Here is a 21,508-nt window from a genome sequence, read left to right on the forward strand (position 1 = left end):
GGCAACAATTGCTGTGAATTCAACCAGGGAACATTGCCAGTCGAAAGATTTTCTAAACTTACCTGGCAAAAACTTACTCAGGTTTACCAAACCCCTTTCCTTGTCAAACTACAACCTTATACCTCATTTCAGTGCCTATGTATATGACTACCTCATTCATTTGTGAAAAAGAGGGGGGGAGATGTGGTAGATAGGGACAGGCAATTGGAAGATCACGCGATGTGACGGAAAGTCGCAGGACTCCTTTTCCCCTAATCCCTTAAGATAAGCGATTACTCTAGGAATGTAACTAGGAATGTAGCCCCCCTAACGATAGTAGTGCTAGTAACTTTCCACTCCTGGTAACTTTCCACTCCTTACTAACCATAGATGGAAATGCAGACCACCTCTGACGTAGAGAGACCCCTAAGACTATAAAACCCCACGAGATGAGATAATAAAGGCCTTTGACCATCCACCACATTGGTGTCTGTGTGCTTCTCTGGCCCGAGCGACCCTGGAAAGTCGAGTCGCCGTGCTGTTCCTCGAAACCAGGTCGCCTAGCCTTATATCAGAAGGCAACATGCAGCTGCTCTCCATTCGCCTCTTCCAAGACGTGATTGCCTTTGTAGTGGCAAAGGGAGAAAAGCCCCTGAAGAAGCCTGGCAGCCAGAGCCTGTTCCCACTCTTCTTCCACTGCCACGACGAGAACCAGTGTGTAGCACAGGTGAGGCCTCCTGGGTGTCCCCATGGAAGGGGGCTCAGCTGTCTCCCCACCCCCTGGTACCTGACGGGCTCCAGCCTCCTCCCAGCCCTGGCACAGAGATGTGGCTCCTGTGCCCTGGGCTGCGGTGCCATCTCTGGCTCTCTGCTGCTCTGCAGGCCTCTTGGGAAACGCTGCTTTCTGCAGTGAGCTTCCTGAAGAGGAAGGATCTCAAGCAGCTGCTGCAGACAGATCAAATGTAGAGATTTGCTGAGTGCTTGGTAAGGACAGCCTGGAATGCCCAGCCCAATCCCCGGAGCAGCCGCCTGCCCACGGCGCCCAGTCTGTGGGGCTGGCAGCTGTGGCCCCTGCCCAGTGCCGCACGCAGGGGCACCGACCTGCGCCCCACACGCCGCTCCCTTCCCTGGGTCGTGCGGGCTCTTCTCCAGGCTCCTGTGGCACCAAGGCCGGTGCCGATGGAGCCCTGAGCCAGCTGAGCTCTGCCGCGAGGCGGCACCGTGGCTCGCCGGGCTCTGTGCCCCGTGCTGAGCCCGGCACCTGCGGCTGCTGGCCGGGCCTCGGGGCTCTGTGGGCAGGGCGAGCGGCGCCGGCCGCAGGGAGCGCCCGGCCCAGGGGCAGGGCCTGCATCAACCCTTTCCCACCGTGCCCTGTCGCTCTCTGCAGCTGGCAGAGGACAGGAGCCGAGCGGCCGAGCACCTGCGCCTGGCCCTGCCCTACCTGCGGAGTGCACAGGAGCCTCTGCGAGAGGAGACCGTCAGGTTCATGGGTGAGTGCCAAGCCCGGCTCCCTTCCTGGCCCACCCCATTGCCACAGCTTGGCCCCGGCCCCGCCTGCTGTGCCGGGAGCAGGATCCAGGCGCGGGCACGTGCAGCCCCTGCTGGCCTGGGCATTGCTGCTGCCACCCTCTGGCAGCCGTGCCCTGGGGCGGCAGCGTGCAACAGGGGCCCGGGCTGAGCCCTGCCGGGCCAGCAGGGCGTGCGGCCTCAGGGCTGGCAGCGCCCGTGGGCGGCAGCTGTGGCTCTGAAGGCAGGACACGCTCTGTGCTCCCCAGGGATGGCCGGGCGCTACCTGACAGGGCAGCAGCCGCAGTTCCGCATCATCTGCAGCGGTGAGTGAGGCCCGCGGGCTCTCGGCGGGGGCTGCCGCTGGCAGCTGCGTTCCCTGGCCCGCCCGCCGATGGCTCCGCTCCCTGCGCGCCCCAAGGGCAGCGGGGCCACAGCACAGACACCTTGCAGGGCCCTGCAGGAAATTCCTGGCCAGCAGCTGCCAGCTCATCCTTCTTGGCTCCTGCTTCCTCCAGGCCGTGCCAGCAGCTGCGTGGCATGGACGAGGCTGGAGGCTCTGCCCAGCTCCCCGCAGATCCAGCCTCTGACTGTGCCTCTGTTTCTCTGCAGCCCTTCAGGACATGACGGATGACAGCAGCCCTGCCATCTCATGCCTGGCGCTTCAAGCTCTGCACATCCTTTTAGCTGTACAGAGCGTTCCCTCCTCCCGGCTCCAGAGGATGCCAGACCAACTCCGCCGCCTCTGGAAGTCGCGGCCTTTCCTGTGTGCCCGTGGCTGAGTGTCCTGCCGCGGTGCTGTGGAGAACTGATCCGGGAGGCTGCGTCTGCTGGGGCCACCTGAGCCTGCAGGGAATACCTCTCCTCTGCCCGCACTTCCTTTCCCTTCACCCACTCGAGGAACATTAAATTGTTGTGTTGGATAGCCGGGTGTCCAGGAGTTTTCTCTTGGTGCACAGTGTCTTCAGGCCAATGGAGAAGAGGGGAAAAGGCTGCTTGGTCTGCGCAATTTGCCCGAGCGTGCGGTGTGGAAGGGAAAGTGACCAAACGCCCCTTGGCCTTTGGTGGTTCCTGCAGGAATGTTTTTGTTGCTGCATCGAGTCTTCTGGAGCTGGGGGAACAAGTGTGTTCCGTGTCCATGGAAGAGCAGAAAGTGGCAGGATGTGTCTGCTTCCAGCGCTTGTCTTGGCTCTTCCTTCCCAGTACTGGCAGCATCTTCAGAGACACACCACACGTTCTCTCATGCCAGGGTCATCCCAATCTTCTGCACTTGCCCAGGCTCCTGCCAGGTTCACCAGGGAAACTGGCTGCTCGTGCCAGTCCATCCTCTTGCCCAGAAGGCACCCGCTTGTGTTTGGACATGAGCTGCTGGCTACAGCCAGACGGGCAGCACCCGCAGCATTGGCCATCAGACGCTGGGCTGATGTTTGCATCCAGAGAGCAAGAAAAACAGGCAGAAGCACACAAGGCAACATGACAGTATCTCTGTAAGAATGGCATTGTCCTGTGAAAGTCAATAGTGGATGGTGGTTTTGTGCTGCAGATAATCACTTCCGAGCAAAAATCATTCCAGGAAGGGACAACAGCCTCTGCCTTCTGATGGATACCAAGGGTCTTGGTTTGGAAAGACAGGAGTCTGCTAAGGAAGGCAGGAGCCTTCCCTGAAATGGAGAATGTAAACCCTCCCCACCCCTCCTGAATGCTATAAATTTTAAATTAAGAGGCTCTCAGGCAAAAATATGGGAGCAGGAAATAACAGTTCTTTACTAGGGAAAAGAAAAAAAAAGAATAAAATAAACAATGCAGTACACTAGAACAACACCGACAGAGTCAGAAGCCAACCTGACACCCTGTGGAGTGTTGGTAGCAGTCCAATTGGAAATGTGGCTGCAGTGCTCCTGGAGGGTCAGGTGTGGTTCTGTTGGAGCAAGGGTGTCCTGTAGAGAAGGATGTGTTCTTCCCCTGAAGATCCCGTGGAAGAAGAGACAGCTGCTGTTTCTCTGGGGAATCCCATGGAGAAAGCCATGCTAGTGTCTCAAAAACTTCTGGATTATACCTGGGTAGCAATGCTTGGCTCCTCCCTCTGGGCGAAGCATCTCACAATGGGATTTAGAGTTCTTATCAGTCATGCAGTGACATTCAATTGTCTGTTATCAGCAGATGTCCCCTCCAGAGGGAGGTGTGAATGTGGTCTCTCAAAGAGAGAGATAAGGCAAAGTGCCCACTTGACAAAAGATAATCTGCCATACAGATGGTAATTGAAAACATCTTGAATCCCAATCTTCAACACTAGGATATTTTTTAAAGAAAGGAACGAGGTATTCACACCAGAAAGCAGCCACAGGACAGATAAATCTCTCAGGAAAATAATTTATTGCTCTATTATCAGAAGAAACTAAGTTTTTCCCACCTTGCTCAGCCCTGAAGACTCCATTAGCATTCAAAGGAAGAAGTTGACACTGACCAGACAGAATCCATAGTTTGAATAGAATTTATGAATCATGCATGAGATGTATGAATATGCAATAGGCTATTGCTTTTAAAGGTTAATCTCTTTACATGTGTGTCCTTGTTTGGGCTTATTTTGCCCAGAAAAAGGTACCCAGAGCATCGGTAACTCTTTGTTCTTATTGCCTTGTATTGTCCTATATCTCAGTTATTCAAATTTTTATTACTCTAATTATATTACTATTTTTAAAACAATTTTATTATTATTAAACTTTTAAAATTCTAAAACCAAGTGATTAGCGTTTTTCACAAGTACAACCTCCAGATGAGGCAAGCAAATGGACTACAGCCAACAGAAACAATAAAGACTTGAAATTGGTCCTTGCGAGAGTCTGTCCGAATTTTCCCTCATCTGCCTCACGATCATCATTTGCGGACCACTGAATAGAAGACCCCCCTGTCTGAAAATCTCTGGCTTTGTAGGAGAAAGTTACACACGCCAAAGGCCCCGAGACCTGAGTGCGTTGCTAAGCCATTGTTCTCACAGGTGTTGTTTGCTGTATACTACACTGAGCCCAAGGAGAAGAAGGGGGCACTGTGCCCTTTTTGCAACAACAGCCTTGGAAGCTGTCCCACCTCTTGGCCTGGCTGGACTTCTCCTGAGTTTCAGGTGGTCCCCCCACAGAAGACCCTCACCTGTTTCACAACCACCGTGACAGACAGACTGAGATGTAAGGAGCCTCTCCATCAAGGACTGAGACATGGAACCCCCATGTGAAAAGGCCCCTCTGCTCCTTCCAAGGACTGGGACTGAAACCCCCAGCCCGGGGCAGGTGTGTGGGGGAGGCAAGCTGACCAAGACAAGATGTTTACCTGCAGGTTGTGACCACTGGACCAAGAAGACAATGGCTCTCGCTTACTGCTGAGAGCCTGGACTACCTGTTCCATCTATTCCTTATTGTATCTGTTTCCCGGCCTCGCAATTTCCAATAGAGTTATCATAGTAAAAACCTCTGAGTTAATGACAGACTTCGAGATCTCCCCGACGTAACAGGCGGATCCTCGACTGGACTGGACCAAAGGACTTTGTCTCTACGTTTGGCAGCTCTATCCCCCTCTTTCTCTCTTTCTCTCTTTTGTCTCTCTCTTCCCCCATCTTTTTCTCTCCCTTAATCCCTCTATTGCATTTTGCGGTGCTCACTCAATAAAGGTGCATTTGTTTCGATTATCATTGCAAACCCCCTTGTACCGTGTCGGTTCTTTTTGCACCCTGAGATCAAATCCATGAACTATCACGAAACCCGTCCATGACTACGGATCGTGACACCCCCCGAGGACCCCTCCTCAAATTCCCCCCCAAAGCCTCTCCAATGCACCCAGACCCTGCTAAAACCCCCTCAAGTTCCCCCCACACCCTCCCCAAATCCCCCCCAAACATCCTCAAGACGCCTCCCTAAATTCCCCTCACGACCCCTCCAGGACCCCTCACCTGTCCCTGCGCATCCTCAGCAGCTCCCGGAGCCCCCCCGTCCTCTCCCAGCGCCTCCCCCGCTCTCTCCAGCGCCTCCCACAGGACCCGCCCGAGCCCGGGGTGGCTCCCGGGGGTCCCTGAGGGGGTCCCGGGGGGACGGGGCGCCCGCTCCATGCCCGGCCCCGGGGTCAGCAGGCACCGCTTCGGGCTCAGCTCTGATTGGCTGGTACGCGAGGGGAGGGCAGAAGTTGCTGAGGGGAGAAGCCCAGTGATTGGTTGGTTTCGTATAGGGCATGGTGATTGACAGGGAAGGGGCGGGGCGGTGCAGGGTGATTGGCTGCATAGAGGCAAAGAAGGCGGGAGTTGCCGAGGGGAGACGTGCGGTTATTGGTTGGTTCAGCTCAAGAGGGGCGGGAGTAGCTGAGGGGAGGCATGCAGTGATTGGCTGGATCGGTGTACAGGAAGGCCGGTATTCCTGAGGGGAGACCCGTGGTGATTAGATGGTTTGGGGCGGGTCGTGCTGCTATTGGCTGGGAAAAGTCCCAGATTTTTAAGGGACATTGCCGGTTTTTTGGGGGAAAACCCTCAGATTTTTAAGGAAAAATTCCCGATTTTTGCAGGAGAAACATTCGCGGAGCTTTTGACACCACACGACCCCAAATAACCTAAATAACCCCCAAACACTCAAAATAAACCCTAAAGAACCCAAAAAAACCCCAAATACCTGAAAATGCCCCAAATAACCCCAAACAAATCCCAAATAACCCCAAAAAAACAAACAAAAAAAACCAAATTAAACCCAAAAACACCCAAATGATCTCAAGTAAACACAAAAAAACCCCCATATACAACAACATAACTCCCAAGAACCCCAAATAATTCCAAATAAGCCCAAATAAACCCAAACAAACCCAAATACTTCCAAATAAACCCAAATACTTCCAAATAACCCCAAATAAACAGAAATAAACCAAGTAAAACCAAAGATAAACCCCAAATAGCCCATAAATGACCCCAAATAAACCCCAAACAAACCCTAAATAAACCCAAAGAAACCCCAAGAAAACTCAGTTCCTCCGGTCCCCACCCCAAAACAGATCCTGACCAATCACAACACACGGCACTGACGACATTCCACTTGCTGGGCGCAAACTCAGAGCACTGGCCCCGCTCAGCGACTTTCAGCCAATCAGCGCCCGGCCCGACTCTGACTCATCACTTGCCAGCCACAGACCAAGGCCTCTCACTGCGGTAAATACTCAAAGACCGCGCGGCATAATTTCCAGCCAATCAGAGCATGTCTCGCTGATGACTCATCAGTTGCCAGGAGCAGAATTTTGGAGGGGGGGAAGGTGATCCTGGAGATGGGCTGGGGACACCAGATAAATCCAAAACAGGGTTGGGACCCCAAAACGGACCAGGAAGGGCCTGGAGCCCCCAAAACCAAACACGGGGGAGGGGACTGGGGGAAGGATCGGAAAGGGGAGGGAGAGAGGGGAAAAGAGGGGGGTGGGACCCCCAAATTGAGCTGGGAGGGGAATGGGACCCCCAAAATTGAGATGGGAGGGGAATTGGACACCCAAATTAGGCTGGGAGGGGAATGGGACCGCCAAACAGGATGAAGCCAATTTTGTTCCTGGAATATGTAAAGTAGTCTATGGATATGCAAAAAGTCTATGAATGTGCAACAGGCTGATTTAAGGGGAGAGAGGACCTTCGAGTAAAGGGTGTTATAGCCACCAAGACCCCCCAGTAACTTTCGGGGACACCCCTTAATTATTCGGGTTTGATTACATTAGCCTGTTGCATATTCATAGACCCTCATGCATAACCATAAACTCATTTACCTATTTGAGGAACTATTTGACATGGCCCAGCCTTGGGGGTGTCTCCCCATTTCAGGAGCCTCCACTGGAATGGAAACTATATACCCCCTACCTTTGATTAATAATAATAGTAATAACAATATGATGATGATGATGATGATGATGATGATGATAATAATAATAATAATAATAATAATAATAATAATTTGAAATTAAGGGGCTCTCAGGAAAAGATATGGGAGTAGAAATAACAGTTCTTTATTAGGAAAAATTAAAAATACAAATGCAGTAGTACAAACAAAAAAACAACAGTGACAGAGTCAGAATTCTCTGGGAATCCAGTGAAAAAGGCTGACCCTCTTGGAATCCAGTGGGAAAAGGGCTGATCCCCTGGGAACCCAGTACAAGAAGAGCTGATCCTTTGGGAATCCAGTGGAAAAGGGCTGATCCTCTGTGAATCCAGTGGGAAAAGCTTGATCCTCTAGGAATCCAGTGGAGAATGGGGGTGATCCTTTGCAATCCAGTGGGAAAAGGGCTGATCCTTTGGGAATCCATTTCTTACCCAGCAAAGACAAGGCAAAGGCAGGGCCACAGAGTTTTTATAGGCCATCCCAAGGGTGGAGTTGGGGTTTGGGTCAGGGGAGGAGTTCTTAGCAACACAAGAGGGGTGAGATCCAATTCCTGCCTCTTAGCAACAGCAGCACTCCACACAGAATGTGTCCCCAAATCCTAAAATCCCTCTAAAACAACTGAGAAATTATGGAACTTCAGATCTATCTATTTGATCAATTTCCTTCATTTCACCCAGTTTTGCGTGTTTTTAAAGGATGAAGGTGAAGCAGAGGAAAATTAAGGCCAAACCAAAAGGAGAAGCAGCCAGGTGTGTCCCCACCTTGGATCACAGGGAATGTGAGTGACCAGGGCTGTGCCCAAAGTGCCTCCTCCAGTGGGGGATGGAGCTGGAGCAGCGCACGAAGCTCTGCCCGCACCCGGGGCACTCGCAGGGCTTCCCTTATTGGTGCCTGCGTTGGTGTTTGGTCAAGTTAGAGCTGCTGGAGAAGCTCTTCCCACACTGGGGACACTCGTAGGGCCTCTCCCCGGTGTGGATGCGCCGGTGGGTGATGAGGGTGGAATTCTGCTTGAATCCCTTCCCACAGTCAGGACAGCGGAAGGGCCTCTCCTCTCTGTGAATCCGATAGTGCTGGAGGAGATAGGAGCTGTTCTGAAACCTCTTCCTGCATTTATCACACTCGTAGGGTCTCTCCCCCGTGTGGACGCGCCGGTGGTTGGTGAGATCGGAGTTCTGCTTGAATCCCTTCCCACAGTCAGGGCATTGGAAGGGCCTCTCCTCCCTGTGACTTTGATAGTGCCGGAGGAGATGGGAGCTGGACCTACAGCCCTTCCCACGCTTGGAACACTCATAGGACCTCTCCCCAGTGTGGGTCCTCTGGTGCTGGATCAAGCTGAACTTCCGGCTGAAATGCATCCCACACTTAGAACACTTGTACAGCCTTTCTCCAGTGTGGGTCCTCTGGTGGATGATCAGGCTAGAACTCTGGCTGAAGCTCTTCCCACACTCCCCACACTCGTAGGGCTTCTCCCCTGTGTGGATCCGCTGGTGCCTGATCAGGTTGGAGTTCCACCTGAAGCTCTTCCCACACTCCACGCACATGTGGGGCTTCTCCCCATCATGGAGTTGCTCATGGACCACCAGCTCCGAGCTCTGGCTCCATCTCCAGCCGCCTTCCTGGCCCAGGCTGGCTCTTTCCCCCTCAGATCCCCGCCAGCTGCGTTTGCAGCCCCTCCTCGTGCGGCATCTCCGGGGCTTTTCCTCCCCGTTGGCTTCCTGTGCCGTGGAGCCGCTCAAAACAGCCTCTGCCACCAGGTTCTGCCGCGGGCATTTGTCCTCCCTGCTCTCCAAGCTCAGCTCCTGCTCTGGGGGAGGAAGGACAAGGACAGGATGGGATTTGCCTCCGTACCACAGGCAAGGGCAAGGAGATCCCCCAGGCCTGAGCTGCAGCCGGGGCCGTGCTGGGCTGGGAGATGGAGCAGCACAGAGGGGAAAGGGGAACTGACTTCCTCCTCACCTGCCTCAGTGTCCCGGGGCATCTTCCTCTTCCTTGCAGCCTCCCAGGCCTTGGCAATGGGAAATCCTGGTTTGGGGAAAACAAGGGATGAGCACATTGTAGGAGTGTCGGGGGGTAGGACAGTCGGGACGGACAGAGACAAGAAATCTCTGCAGCCAGGTCGTGGAACTTGCGGTTTATTGCAAAGGGCCTGGGTGCAGGGCCCTGCTTGGAGCTGCCAGGCACAGCTCGGAGCAGGCCCAAGAGAAGAGAGAGGTAGAGAGGATGAGAGGGTAAGAGAGTAAGAGGGGAAGAGCGTAAGAGAGTAAGGGTCCCGTTACAATACAATCAATCTTCTTCTGTGTTGAATATTCTATTTCTCACCAACCAATCAAGTACAAGATACAAATCCTACAGCATTTACATACAGCCTATAAGAATCAATACATTACCGTACTGTGTTACATTTTAAACCCTAAAAACTCCTCTTTGGACCCCTTCTGCTGAGCTAGTAGGGTCTGCCCTGACCCTTGGATCTGTCTGCAAGCAGAGGGAACTGTTTCATGAAAAGGGGATTACCTTCAGTTGGGCAACACCATTGTTTTCCAGTTGTTCACTAACGAAGGTATCTCAAAGCTTGCTTTCATTTAAATCTTCCTTATTCTTCCTATATTCCCAAAATCTTCTGCCAGACAATCATATTTATAAGGTTTTCCTGTTTCATCTCCCCCAACACATATTGAGTTTGAAGGTCCCTGTGCCCAAGTCCATCTCTGGAATCACTGGCCACCTGGGCTCCAGAAACACCTCCCAAACACCAAGATTCAGCCCTGAAAAGGCCTCCCAGGAGTTCCCCATCCCTGGTCCCTCCCCTCTGGTGTTCGAGGGTTCCCCCCTGTCCCAGCTGCTGGGGGTCACGCTTGGATTGGGGGTCCCCATTCTCCTCGTTGCCCGCCCTGCCCAGGCTGCTGGCAGTCCCAGCAATGCCAAAATCTCCCCCGGCTTCACTCTCCCCATTTCGGGATGCCGGGGCTGTTTGGGCTCCCTTCTCCCCTCATTCTCTGCTCGGGGCTGCAGCGGCTCCAAGGAGTCCCCCTTGCCCCTCTCCAGGCTCTTGAGGCTCCCACCAATGGCGGCGCTCCCCCCTCTCTGGGCTCCCCAATTTGGGCTCCTGGGGGACACAGGGCTCTGCTCCTCCAGGCTGCCTCTGCCGGCACCCGCCACCGCCACCTCCCGATGTCCCCCAAGGGGCCTTTTCCGCTCAGCCTTGGACTTCTTCATTCTCCAAACATCCCCCCATAAACCCCAACCCAGGGACCCCCCAGGATATCCGGGCCGAGCTCCCCCTCCCCGCTCACCAGCGCAATGGGGGGGCGATGATCCCACAGGTGGGGGCTGGGAATTCAGGCAGGGATCAACCGCGTGGTTCCCTGAGCTGAGCCCCGTTCCGCCTTTGTGCCTCCTCTTCCTCCCGCTCCTCCTTATCCATTCCCCCTACTCCTCTTCCTCCGTCTCATCTCCACCTCCTTTTCCTCTTCTATCTCTCCTCCCCCTGCCTCTCATCCCTAAACCCGCCACCTCCTCCCCCTTCATCCGTGCCCTTCCCTCCCTCCTCCTCCTCCCCCACCAGCAGCCACACCTTCGGTGCCCCGTTCCCCCAGCCCTTGCAGCCGCGGCAGGAGCGGGGATGGAGCCGGGACAGGTTGGGATGGGCAGCGCGGGGCTCTCGGCTGCTCCAGCCACTGCGGGCGGGGGGAACCCGGCCCGGGCCAAAGGAGAGGCAAACTGGGCAAACTGGGGACATATAACAAAGCTAAGGATGCAGCAGAAAATGGAGCTGAAAGAGTTATGTTACCATTAACTCCAAACGAGGAAAAAATAGAAATTCCAAAGTTTAGGCTAGCCAAGAAAAAAGATTTAAACAAGACAGGAAGTGAACAAGATAAATCAGGGAAATGGAAACTTTTTGATGGAAGACAATTACTTAATAAAATGTGCTTACTAGGAAAAAAATAGAAGACATGCATCAGAAAACGCACTGGGATGCTCAAGATTTGTGTGATCATTTTTTAAGGAACTATGGGTGCATTGGGATTTTTGGAGTAGCAAAGCAAGTAACTGAAAGATGCTTAATTTGCCAAAGGATAAATAAAATCATGATGAGAAAAAAAACATTAGGAGGTTGTGAGTTAGCTCGTTGACCATTTCAAAGTATCTGAGCAGAAGTTTAGATTTGTTAGGCTCTGGATTTATTTGTAAAAAACCATTTAATCTAGAAGAAAGAGAATATGCCATATGTTAGACAGGAGATTTTAGGAGAATAAACATCTTTGAAGCATCCAAAACGCCCGAGACAAAACAAGAAAAGAGAAAGTGAAATGAAAGGCAGAGGAACAAAAGGAAAAATCAGAAAAAGAGTGGGATCCTCTGCAAATCTTGCCCCCTCCGTTCGCGGCCGAGGTGCCTGTCCTGGGTCCCGGCTCGCTGCCCGCCTCAGCTCCGCCTGCCCCGCTTTCCATCCCAGGTGTGGCCTCACTGCCCAGGGCAGCTCCACCTGCCCCGGCGCTGTCGCTCAATTTGTGTGCCCTGCTCCCACTGCCTGGCCCGCGGCCGCTCTGCCGCCCATGCTGGGCAAGATGGGGGTTGCTCTGTCCCGCCACCTGCTCCGAGGTCACCGCGCCCACCGCACCCAGGGGGGGTCCCAGCCATCCCATCCCCGGCTGCCCTGCCCGTGCCACCTGCGCTGGGCACCGCCGCTGCTGCCGGGCTCGCCCACCTGCCTTTGCTCTGCCGGCAGCTGCCGGATCAGCCGCCATCAGCCATGTGGGGGCTACCCACGCTCCGCCTCGGGCTCCATGGGAAGATCCCCCTCTGCCGATTCCGGCAGCAGACCCTGCCCACACTCCCACCGAGCCTCGGCAGGATAGACTCCCCTGACCCCGTCCTGCTCTAAGTTACGTCCCCTTGGTAACCACAGCTCCGGCTGTTCAGGGAAACTCTCTCTCTCTCTCTACAGGAAGCACCTTATCAAAACACTAGGAGCTCAGTTAAAAGACAGTTCTCTCCAAATTATTTCCCAAAACATGGGAGAAAAGCGAGAGAAGGTAAAAAAGTGAAAGAGTTAGATGAAGGGATTGCTCTATTTCCGTTCAGAGAGGTTCCCATGGGAGGGATGCGCTGCCCCGCCCCGCGGGAGCCACCAGCGCCCCTGCCGGCCGTGCCCGGAACTGCACCCAAGGGCAAAGCGCCGCAGCCCAAAGGCCGGGACTGGGTCCGGGCTCTGTTTGCTGTCAGTGCCGCAGCTGTTGGTGTTTGTTTGCTTTATTACACACACTAGTAAATAACTGGTATTCCTACTCCCATATCTTTGCCTGAGAGCCCCTTCATTTCACTAGTCTAAAAATTAAGAGGGAGGCGGTTTGCATTCTCCATTCCAAGAGAGGCTTTTTCTGCCTTCCTGAGCAGACACCTCTCTTGTAAAGCAAGACAAGCACCCACAGGCACTGAGGGGGCTGCAGGAGGGGCACAAGAAGGCCCTGCAGCACTTGGGCACAAAGGCACAGCAGGTGAGTGCAAGAAGGGAGCAGCAAAAGGCCAAGCTGAAGGCAAAGGCCAGGGCACAGTTCCTACAGCCCCTGAGGGATCAACCCCAGGGCCCAAGGGGGCCCCAGCACCCAGGGCACGGGCTCGGCCACAAGCACCTGGCAGAGGCATTGCCCTCCTCGGCAGGGGAGAACCCACCCAAACAGCCCCTGGCAAGGAACCAGGGCTCCAGCTGCAGGGCACAAGGACACTGCAAGCACAGACAGCAGCACCCTCAGGACCAGCAAGTCCACCCCTTGATGGACATGGATTGGCAGGGCTGTCACAGCTCCCATCACACCAGGGACCCTCCACACTGCAGCCCTTGAGAACATTCAGGGTGGGTCTGCATTGAGAGGAGGCATTTCCTGATGGACACAGGGGCCTCTCAATCCAATCTGAATCTTAGACCTAAAGGGGAAAATAGTAAAGGAATGTTTTAATTTTTAAGGAAATGAGTGGGAAAGATGAGCAGGTATGATTTGTTCAACCACTATTAGACGCTGTGGGGCATAGGTTTGAAATAAATGAATTCCTTTTTCTTCCTCCTGTGATTGTAATTAACTAGGAAGGAATTTGAGAGCTGGATTTTAATACTGTAAAAGGGGATACAGAGGCCAGTTCTGCTCTACCGTTGTGTCAAACGTCTGACAAGGCCCATGCTGAAGTGAACCCCAATGTGTGGGCTGCCCCAGGGAAAGAGGGAAAATTAGATATGGAGCCTCTACAAATTACTTTAAAGCAACCAGAACGAGCAATATCCTGTTCCAAGAGAGGGAAGGAAGGGCTCACAGGCTGGTATTGAGTCCCTGTTAAAGGCAGGGCTTTTGGAGCCAGGGATGTCTCCCTACAACACTCCTATCCTGCCAGTCAACAAACTGGATGGATGGACAGCAGGAGGAAACACAGAATTCTCAAGTGTTAAAATGAAGATTAACTGAGGCTGCTTGCCTGGCCCTTCCAGACAGGGTAAAAGAATTTGAATTATAGGTGGACAACAAACAGGGTCTTGCCAAAGGAATTCTTGCGCTAAAATATTTAACCCTATATAGGATCTCCAACAGTTCACGTCTGGCATCAAGGTAAAGGTCTGACAACCAAAAGAGCCTCTAAATGGATGAGCAGGGCTCAGTTATTACAGTATGAAACGTGTTCAATGGCACAGGAGGATTTAGAACTGAGGACAGGGCAAGGGTTTAACCCAGCCTCCTGTTGGAACAGCCTGGAGAGGGGCTGGCAAGGAACCCAGGACTGCCCTCAAGGGACAGAGCTCCAGACCCAGGCTGGGACAGATTGATGATGGGACATTCCCTGGCCTGAGGGAGAAAATGTGTTTGTGGATGGCTCTGCAGGGGCAGCAGAAGGGAAAAGAGCTACAAGACAGGCTGTTATTAAGGAAGGGGAATCCGACACCACGCAGGTCACAGCACTGCTGCAAAATGTACCGATTTCGGTTCTTTTAAACCTTTTTTCTCTACTCAGGCTTGGTTTTCTTTGCCTTGGGGAAATGAATTTTAAAGCTTTTATTTAAGGGGTGTTACACCACTCAATGGAGATGAGTTTAACATCCCAACAGACTGGGAATAGCCCAAAAGACACCCACATAGATAACGACCAGCAACAAAACATCAACATTGCCCAGCAGCAAACAGCTACCAACAGCTACCCCAGACACTGCCCCCGGCAGAGCTGGAGACACCTGGGCTGGAAAAGGCTGAGAAGGAAATCCAGGAGTGTGGACCAAATTCACATCAGAGGGGAAGAAATCTGGGTCCAACAGGAAACCAAATACTGAAAACTTACACAACGTGGAAGCAATGAACATTAAAGCAGTGGATTTAGATTGGTTCAGACTACATAAAGTTTAGGAAAATCTAGTAAAACTCACATGGCATGGAATGATTTTCTCTGCACAGCCGGGCTATTTGTGAAAGAAATTATTTCTGTTGCACATCCAGGCCAGAACCAAGGAATGCCTTGACTCTCTATCACTAAAGAGATTCTTGGAGAGTTTTTGTTTTCCCTGCAGTTTCAGTGATAAGATAACAACATGATAATAATTTTTTATAATAATTCCCACTTTATATTGTCAGGGGGTTTGGGACAGAAGTGTGAGAATCAATTTTTGGTCCGGGTTTTTCCAAGTTCTCCTTTATGGGGCATTTGTAGAACTGAATACTTTGAACTTGTAAATAGTAAATACGTTTTTTTAAAACACAGCAGATTCTTGGGGGGCCACATGTGACTCACCAGATGGCTGCCCTGGAAGAGAAGCTCCATTCCAGGCAGCCTCCAGAGGAGCTTTAGAAATGCAAATGAACACTGCGGGGCAAAGTGTGGACAATGCACCTGGGTCCCTTGCCTGGGGCAGGAATTGGGCTGATTCCCTCTGCCCCTCACCCCAAGCTCTGCCTGCTTGCACTGATGGAATTTGCACAGCTCAAGGCAGCCCAGGGGGAGGATATCTGACCCTGCAACAGAAACGGGTGAAGCTGCAAAAGGAAACAGCAAAAGGAGAATGTTGGGAAAACTTCATTATAAATAAATGGGGGGAATCATCCCTCTGCCCACTCCAACATGTGCTGTCATTGTCTGTGTTATATAGGGTATATTAGAGCAGTGGGGATTTTTTGCTAGCAAAAATTCAGGGAAATAAGCTGGGAATCCAAGGATTTGATGATTTAATTGGAGAAAAGCAGTCAATTGATGCAGACCTGGCTGGAGAGAGCGGCCAAAAATAGGGAAAATATGAACGGCCAGTAGAACAAATTTACAACACCATGGACCAGCCCCTGGGAACCCGAACCAATTCATATCAGGAGCCACAGAACCCATTTCTCATTTCAATAGCATCATTAGATTACAAGCTGTCCTCGCAATAATAACCAACCAGCCAGCTCCAGCTCCTGACCTTCCTGCTGACCAATCCAATGAAATGAGGAACACACCATTTAACCATGGGATGGGATAATATTACGTTTTAGCAAAAGAAAGGGGAGTTTGTGGAAAATTAAATGACTCAAACTGCTGTTGGCAAAGAGATGACAAAGAAAAAGTGGTGAAACAGATAACAAAGGAAGTAAGAAAGCACTTCATGTTCCAGCCCAAACGTGGAAAGGATGGAAATGAGACAAGGTTTTGTGGCTCCCTGGCAGACCATGGGTTAAACGAATGCTGTTTCTCCTCTGATGTGCTACAGCAACTCTCATCTTTCTACCGTGCTCCACACGTTGAGAGTGCAGCTCATTCAGCAGCTGAGGGAGGGGTAAGGGATTTGTAGATAAGGAAGCAAAGGGCGAAACCACCAGCTTCAATAAATGTTACTAATGAACATGGACTGCTGCTCACAGGAAGTCCCACTAAATTCCTGAACTTCCAGAAGAACAAACCCTTTACAGAGCCGTGAATATCGGCTGTTAGACAAAAGTGGGGGTGCACATTAACGAGGACACGCAGTTGGCGGACCGCGAGGTCTGAACCTTCCAAGTACCTCAGCCAGTGGGCAAAGGGAGAGGGAGATGAGGCCGGGAAAATTAGGATAAAAAGGAGGCTGCGAACTACAACAATGGCAGAGAGCGCACGGCAAATGCCCCACGGCCTCTCCCCCTTCTCAGCAATAAAGTCACTTTTACAGGACTCCTCTGTCTCCTCTGCGCACAGAAACCTCCGGCCACGGGAATTCCCCGCACAGCCCGGGCACGGGGCAGCCCCCTCTTTCCCAGCCACAGCAACCGGGCCGAGCCAGCGCTGCTCCGGCAGCGGCTCCTGCCGAGGCAGCGGCCGCAAGGAGACCGCGGGCAGCCGCTCCCGCAGCGCCCTCACGCCAGCGGCAACACGGGCCGGACACGGCACAACGAACCCGCCCGAGCCCCCTGCCGCCCCCGAGGCCCGCAGCCAGCCCCGAGCCCCCGCACAACCCAGCGCGGCTCCCACCTGCGCTGCGGCCGCCTCCGAGCTCCGCCGCCGCCTCACCGCGCTCCGGCCGCTGCCGCCGCTCACGGGACCGCACACACGCTCCGACAACGCCGCCGCTGCGCAGCCACGACCGCCCTCAGCCCGCCACCGGGGCCCTGCTCCGCCCCGCTCCCACCAATCAGCGCGCCACAAACACGACTGACGGCACCATCGCCCAATCCCAGCCAGGGGCGGGCTCTGCACACGGCACAGCCCCGCCCCGCGCTCTCAGGGCGCCCCGGGCTGCGTGAGGGCAGAGCCGGAGCTGAGGAGCAGCCCTGGAACGGACCCGGGCCCGAGGGGATTGAGCTGAAAACACAAACAAACTTCTCCGCAGCTCCCGCCGCGGCTTTCCCGGCACTGCGGCTCCGGTGGCTCCGGCTCAGCGGGAAGCCCTGGAGCCTCACTTCTCCTACCCCTAATTAGGAGCATCAGTGCATCGCTTTGATTTCCCTCAAAAAGAGAAAACCGCCCCAAGCCCTGTGGATGAGTGGGGGAGGGGAGAGATTTCTGACAGAAAACTCCTAAAACTCAGAGCAGGATAATGAGAAGTAAGTGAAGAGCCTTAAATGCAGCTTTCCCGCACGCCTCCCTCCTTCCAGCTGCACCTCCTACGCCGGCAGTGCCGCAGACAGGGAATGGGGCCGGGCTCAGATCATGCCCCGGGGCTTCTCCCTCTGCTCAGGGACAGGAGTCGTTCCCCTGCTGCACCCTGCGCTCTCTCCCACCGGAGACTTCTCCAGGAACTTCTCCGAGCTGAGTCCATCCCACGGGGCACAGCCCCCTCCAAGTGCTGCAGCGTGGGTCACTGTGGCCCGGGGTCAGTCCTGCCAGGACAGGCTGCTCCAGCGGGGCCCTCTGGCCACGGGGTCACAGCCTCCTCTCAGGCATCGCCGTGCTCCAGCGTGGCTGCTCCGGGAGCTGCAGGGGGATCTCTGCATCCAAATGGATCTGCAGGGGGATCTCTACAACCCCATGGATCTGCAGGGAGATCTTTGCATCCCCATGGATCTGCAGGGGGATCTTTGCATCCCCGTGGATCTCCAGGGGGATCTCCGCTGCCCCATGGATCTCCAGGGGGATCTCTGCATCCCCGTGGATCTGATGGGTGATCTCTGTGTCCCCATGGATCTCTGCATCTGGCACCGCCGTTTTTGGAGGCACCAGGAATAGGCTGAGCTCTGCCTGAAGCTCTTCTCACATTCCCCAAACCCTTCCCAGCACAGGAAGGCTTTTACCTCCTCTCAGCTCCCCAGGCTGCGTTTGCAGCCCCTCCTCGTGGGGGATCTCTGGGGCTTTTCCTCCCCGGTGGATTCCTGAGCCGTGGAGCCGTTCCAAATGGCCTCTTCCACGAGGTTCTGTGGCAGGGATTTGTTCTCCCTGGTCTCTGTCCGCAACTCAGGACTTGGGGGAGGAAGGACAAGGAGAGGAAGAGACAGGGAGAAGGGAAAAGGAAAAGGCAGGAGAAGAGGAAGGAACAAGAAGGAGCAAGGGAGGAAGGAGATGGGAAAGGAACATGGATGGATGAAGGACAGAATGAGGACAAGAAGGAGGGCGGACAAGGAGAAGATGGGATTTGCCTCCATGGCAGAGGGAAAGGGAAGGAGATCCCCCCAGCCCATCCCTGGCAGGATGGCGTTGGCAGTGAGGCTGTCCTGCAGCGATGCTGGGCTGGGAGATGGAGCAGCAGAGAGGGGAAAGGGGCAGTGATTCCTCCTGCCCTGCCTGGCTGTCCCAGCCTGGAGCGTCCTGGCGCTGCCGAGGCCCTTGGAGCATCCGGCACTCCGGAGCCCGAAGCTCACGGCTACTTTATAAAGCTGACAAAGTCAGCAGGATGGGTCTGGGTATGATCGGCAGCAAACTGGGTTTATTGGTACAGGAACAGGGCACAGAGCTGAACAGGGCCCAGGGACAAAGACAGGGTGCAAGCTGAGGGCACAGGGGGTTTTTATATGGGGTAGTGAGGGTGGAGCTGAGGGTCAGGGTCCCATGGATATGGGGGAAATGGTGCAAAGGAGGGGTTAAGGGTCAGGTCAGCTAATAGGGAAACAGGGGCAGAGGAATGCAGTAAATTAGGGCCAATGGAGGGACAGAGAGGGAGAACATTCTAGGGACTAACCAAAGATGGGTAATAGGGGGTGAACTAGGGTAATTAGGCCAACAGGCCAATGGGGCAACATAACTTTCCATAAATCAGCATGTGCCTGCAAAGGTCTATGGGAGAAGCAAGCTTCTCACCATAACCCTGAAATCTATTCTTCTTATTGGGGACCAGTCCCCCATGGGTGGGAGATTGAGACTGCCATGGGCCTCCACACCAGTGCATCTTCCTTTTCCTTGCAGCCTCCTTCTCCTCCATCCAGACAAAGGTTAGGATTGATAAATCCTGGCTTTGAGGGAAGAACAAGGGGTGAGCACCTTGGGTTTTGTGAGAAAGGAGCCTCACTCTTTAGAATTTTTGAAAGTTTAATAAGGAATAATAAGGGGCAAATCAGTAACAGGGCTGGGTGCTTGGCAATGGCCAGAGGCACACTGGTTAACCACAGCAACTCTTCTTGTCTAGTTTTCCCATTGTATTTTTCAAATTCATATTCATAATGATTATACATATTCAAACATTTCTTTGAAGTCGTTTACATGTTCCAGGAATTCTTCAGGTTGGTTTGACCCCCAACTCGCCGTTTTAGAGCACGTGCAGGAATCGTGGATTGCTGTTTTAAGGATTGTGTGTCACTCCCTCACAAGGGCCCCTGTTCTGTGGTTTCACCAGGTGACAGTTATTGACAGTGGAAGGGTCAGTGGCAGGGGTCCTCATCACATCCCTTCCTTAAATGTTATCTGACCATGCAGATGGTTTTAGCTATTTCCACAAGTACTTGAAATGAACATTAGCTATTTCACAAATATCTCTGAAGTGTTATTGTCAGTTATTTACAAAAATAAAAGCATTGATTATTATTTCACAACTACAGCTACTTCTGCAAAAGTTAACATTCTAATGTACAACACATGGCATCCACTGTAATATTTTTCAAAAGCCAAAACTATAATGTATGTTTTTCACACTCTCCACAAATTAAAATATCATCCATAAATGGTGTTCTGAGGATATGAGCTACACAGGGGCCAGGGCATTGGCCACAAAAAGCTGGCAAATTATACTACAGCAAAAGCAGTTAAAAGTGATTACAAACTGCACTCTATCAAAATCAGTGTGATTAAGAATAGATTGCAGAAGTCAATACCTAATAGCAAAAGCCAACACTACCCAGTTATTTATAACAAACCCAGAGCAGGTTTTTCCCTTGCATGGAGCACTTGGGCCTTCCCCGGGCCCCTTCTGCCCTCGTGCAGAGCCGGTGGCATTTTCCAGCACACCCAGTTTGTAACCAAGAGCCGGGTGCAGCCGAGAAGGCTCCAAGCGCCTCCTTCCAGGCTGACTCTGCAGGTGCCGAGGCTGCTCTGGGCTCTGCCAGGGCTCTGCTGGGGCTCAGCTCTGGGCCAGGCTGGGCCCGCTCTCCCCTCACATTGCTCCGGGCAGCTGAGGCACAGCGGGAGAAGGAAGGGACACGGCAAGGCAGTTGAGGGTTAAGAGAGTTTTTATTCAAACAACTGCCATAACAAACAGGCTGTCCTAACTACCATAAACTAACTACCAGTGCTAACTACCCTAACCAACTAGTAGTGCTAACTACCATAACTAACTAGTTGTCCTGACTACTGTAACTCAAAGCTGTCCTCAAGTGCTTCATCTCCTCCGCTGCTCCCTCAGTTGCTTTGCTGCAGTGATCAGAGGGGTCAGGCTGGAGAGAGGCTTGGCTGATGATAAAAATGGGTGCTGTCCAAAGGATACAAAGGAAAGAAATGAACTGTTACTTTCCAGAGTCAAGTTCCTCACAGGCTCTGTTGCAACAGGACAAAGGGAAATGGTTTGAAACTCAGGAGAGGGAAGCAGGCTCAGATTAGATCTAAGGAAGAATTTTTTAACCAGCAGAATGGGGAAACACTGACAGAAGGTGCCCAGAGATGTGGGAGGTGCCTCCTCCCTGGCAACATCCAAGCTCAGGTCAGGCAGGGCTCTGGGCCCCCTGAGCTGCTTGAAGATGTCCCTGCTTGCTGTGGGGCACCAGGCCCAGATGAGCTCCAAAGGAGCTGCCAAGCCACAGCAGGCGAGGGTTCTGCTCGCTCTGCGTGTGGAACGCAGCCAGACTGGAGACTGTCGGAGGGGGCCCCACAAGAAAACCCCTCCCTGGCGCTGCTGCTTCCCCTGCAGCCCCTGGCCCTCAGCTGCAGCAGCTCCTGGGCAGCCCAGCGCCGCTCCTCGTCCGGCTCCAGGCTGCACTCGAGGCAGTCCCGCAGCAGAGCCGACAGGCGCCGGGGCTCCTGCAGCTGCGGGGTCCCGTTCTGCCGGATCAGAGCGCGAGCCTGCAGGGAAAGCAAACTCAGCGCTCTGCCAGCTCCCTTCACACCCACACGGGCTCACATCCACCCCGGGGCCTCAGCCCCAGCTCCAGGGGCACTTTCCTCCCTGCCACAGATGCTGCTCAGAGCTCATTTTGCTATGCCAGCCAAAAAACCCAAACCCTGGGGCTGCCACAGCCACTGCAACATCCAAATGATCTCGCCTTGAGAGCCAGTTTCATTGGCTGACTCTGTCAGTAGGAACCTCCATCAGA

The 21,508-nt window shown here is 53.3% G+C and overlaps 2 pseudogenes; both read right to left on the minus strand.

Moving 5' to 3' along the window:
• LOC128945472 (zinc finger protein 208-like) overlaps nt 1-21,508 on the minus strand; it is a 294,561-nt pseudogene that overhangs the window by 39,619 nt on the left and 233,434 nt on the right.
• The window catches only part of LOC128945543 (serine/threonine-protein kinase PAK 3-like), a 56,662-nt pseudogene continuing 52,791 nt past the window's right edge, over nt 17,638-21,508 (minus strand).

The sequence above is a fragment of the Melozone crissalis genome, unplaced genomic scaffold (genome assembly GCF_028551555.1).
Source record: "Melozone crissalis strain CALT ecotype California unplaced genomic scaffold, PUWL_Pcris_2 ptg000066l_1, whole genome shotgun sequence".
Classification (NCBI taxonomy): Eukaryota; Metazoa; Chordata; class Aves; order Passeriformes; family Passerellidae; genus Melozone; species Melozone crissalis.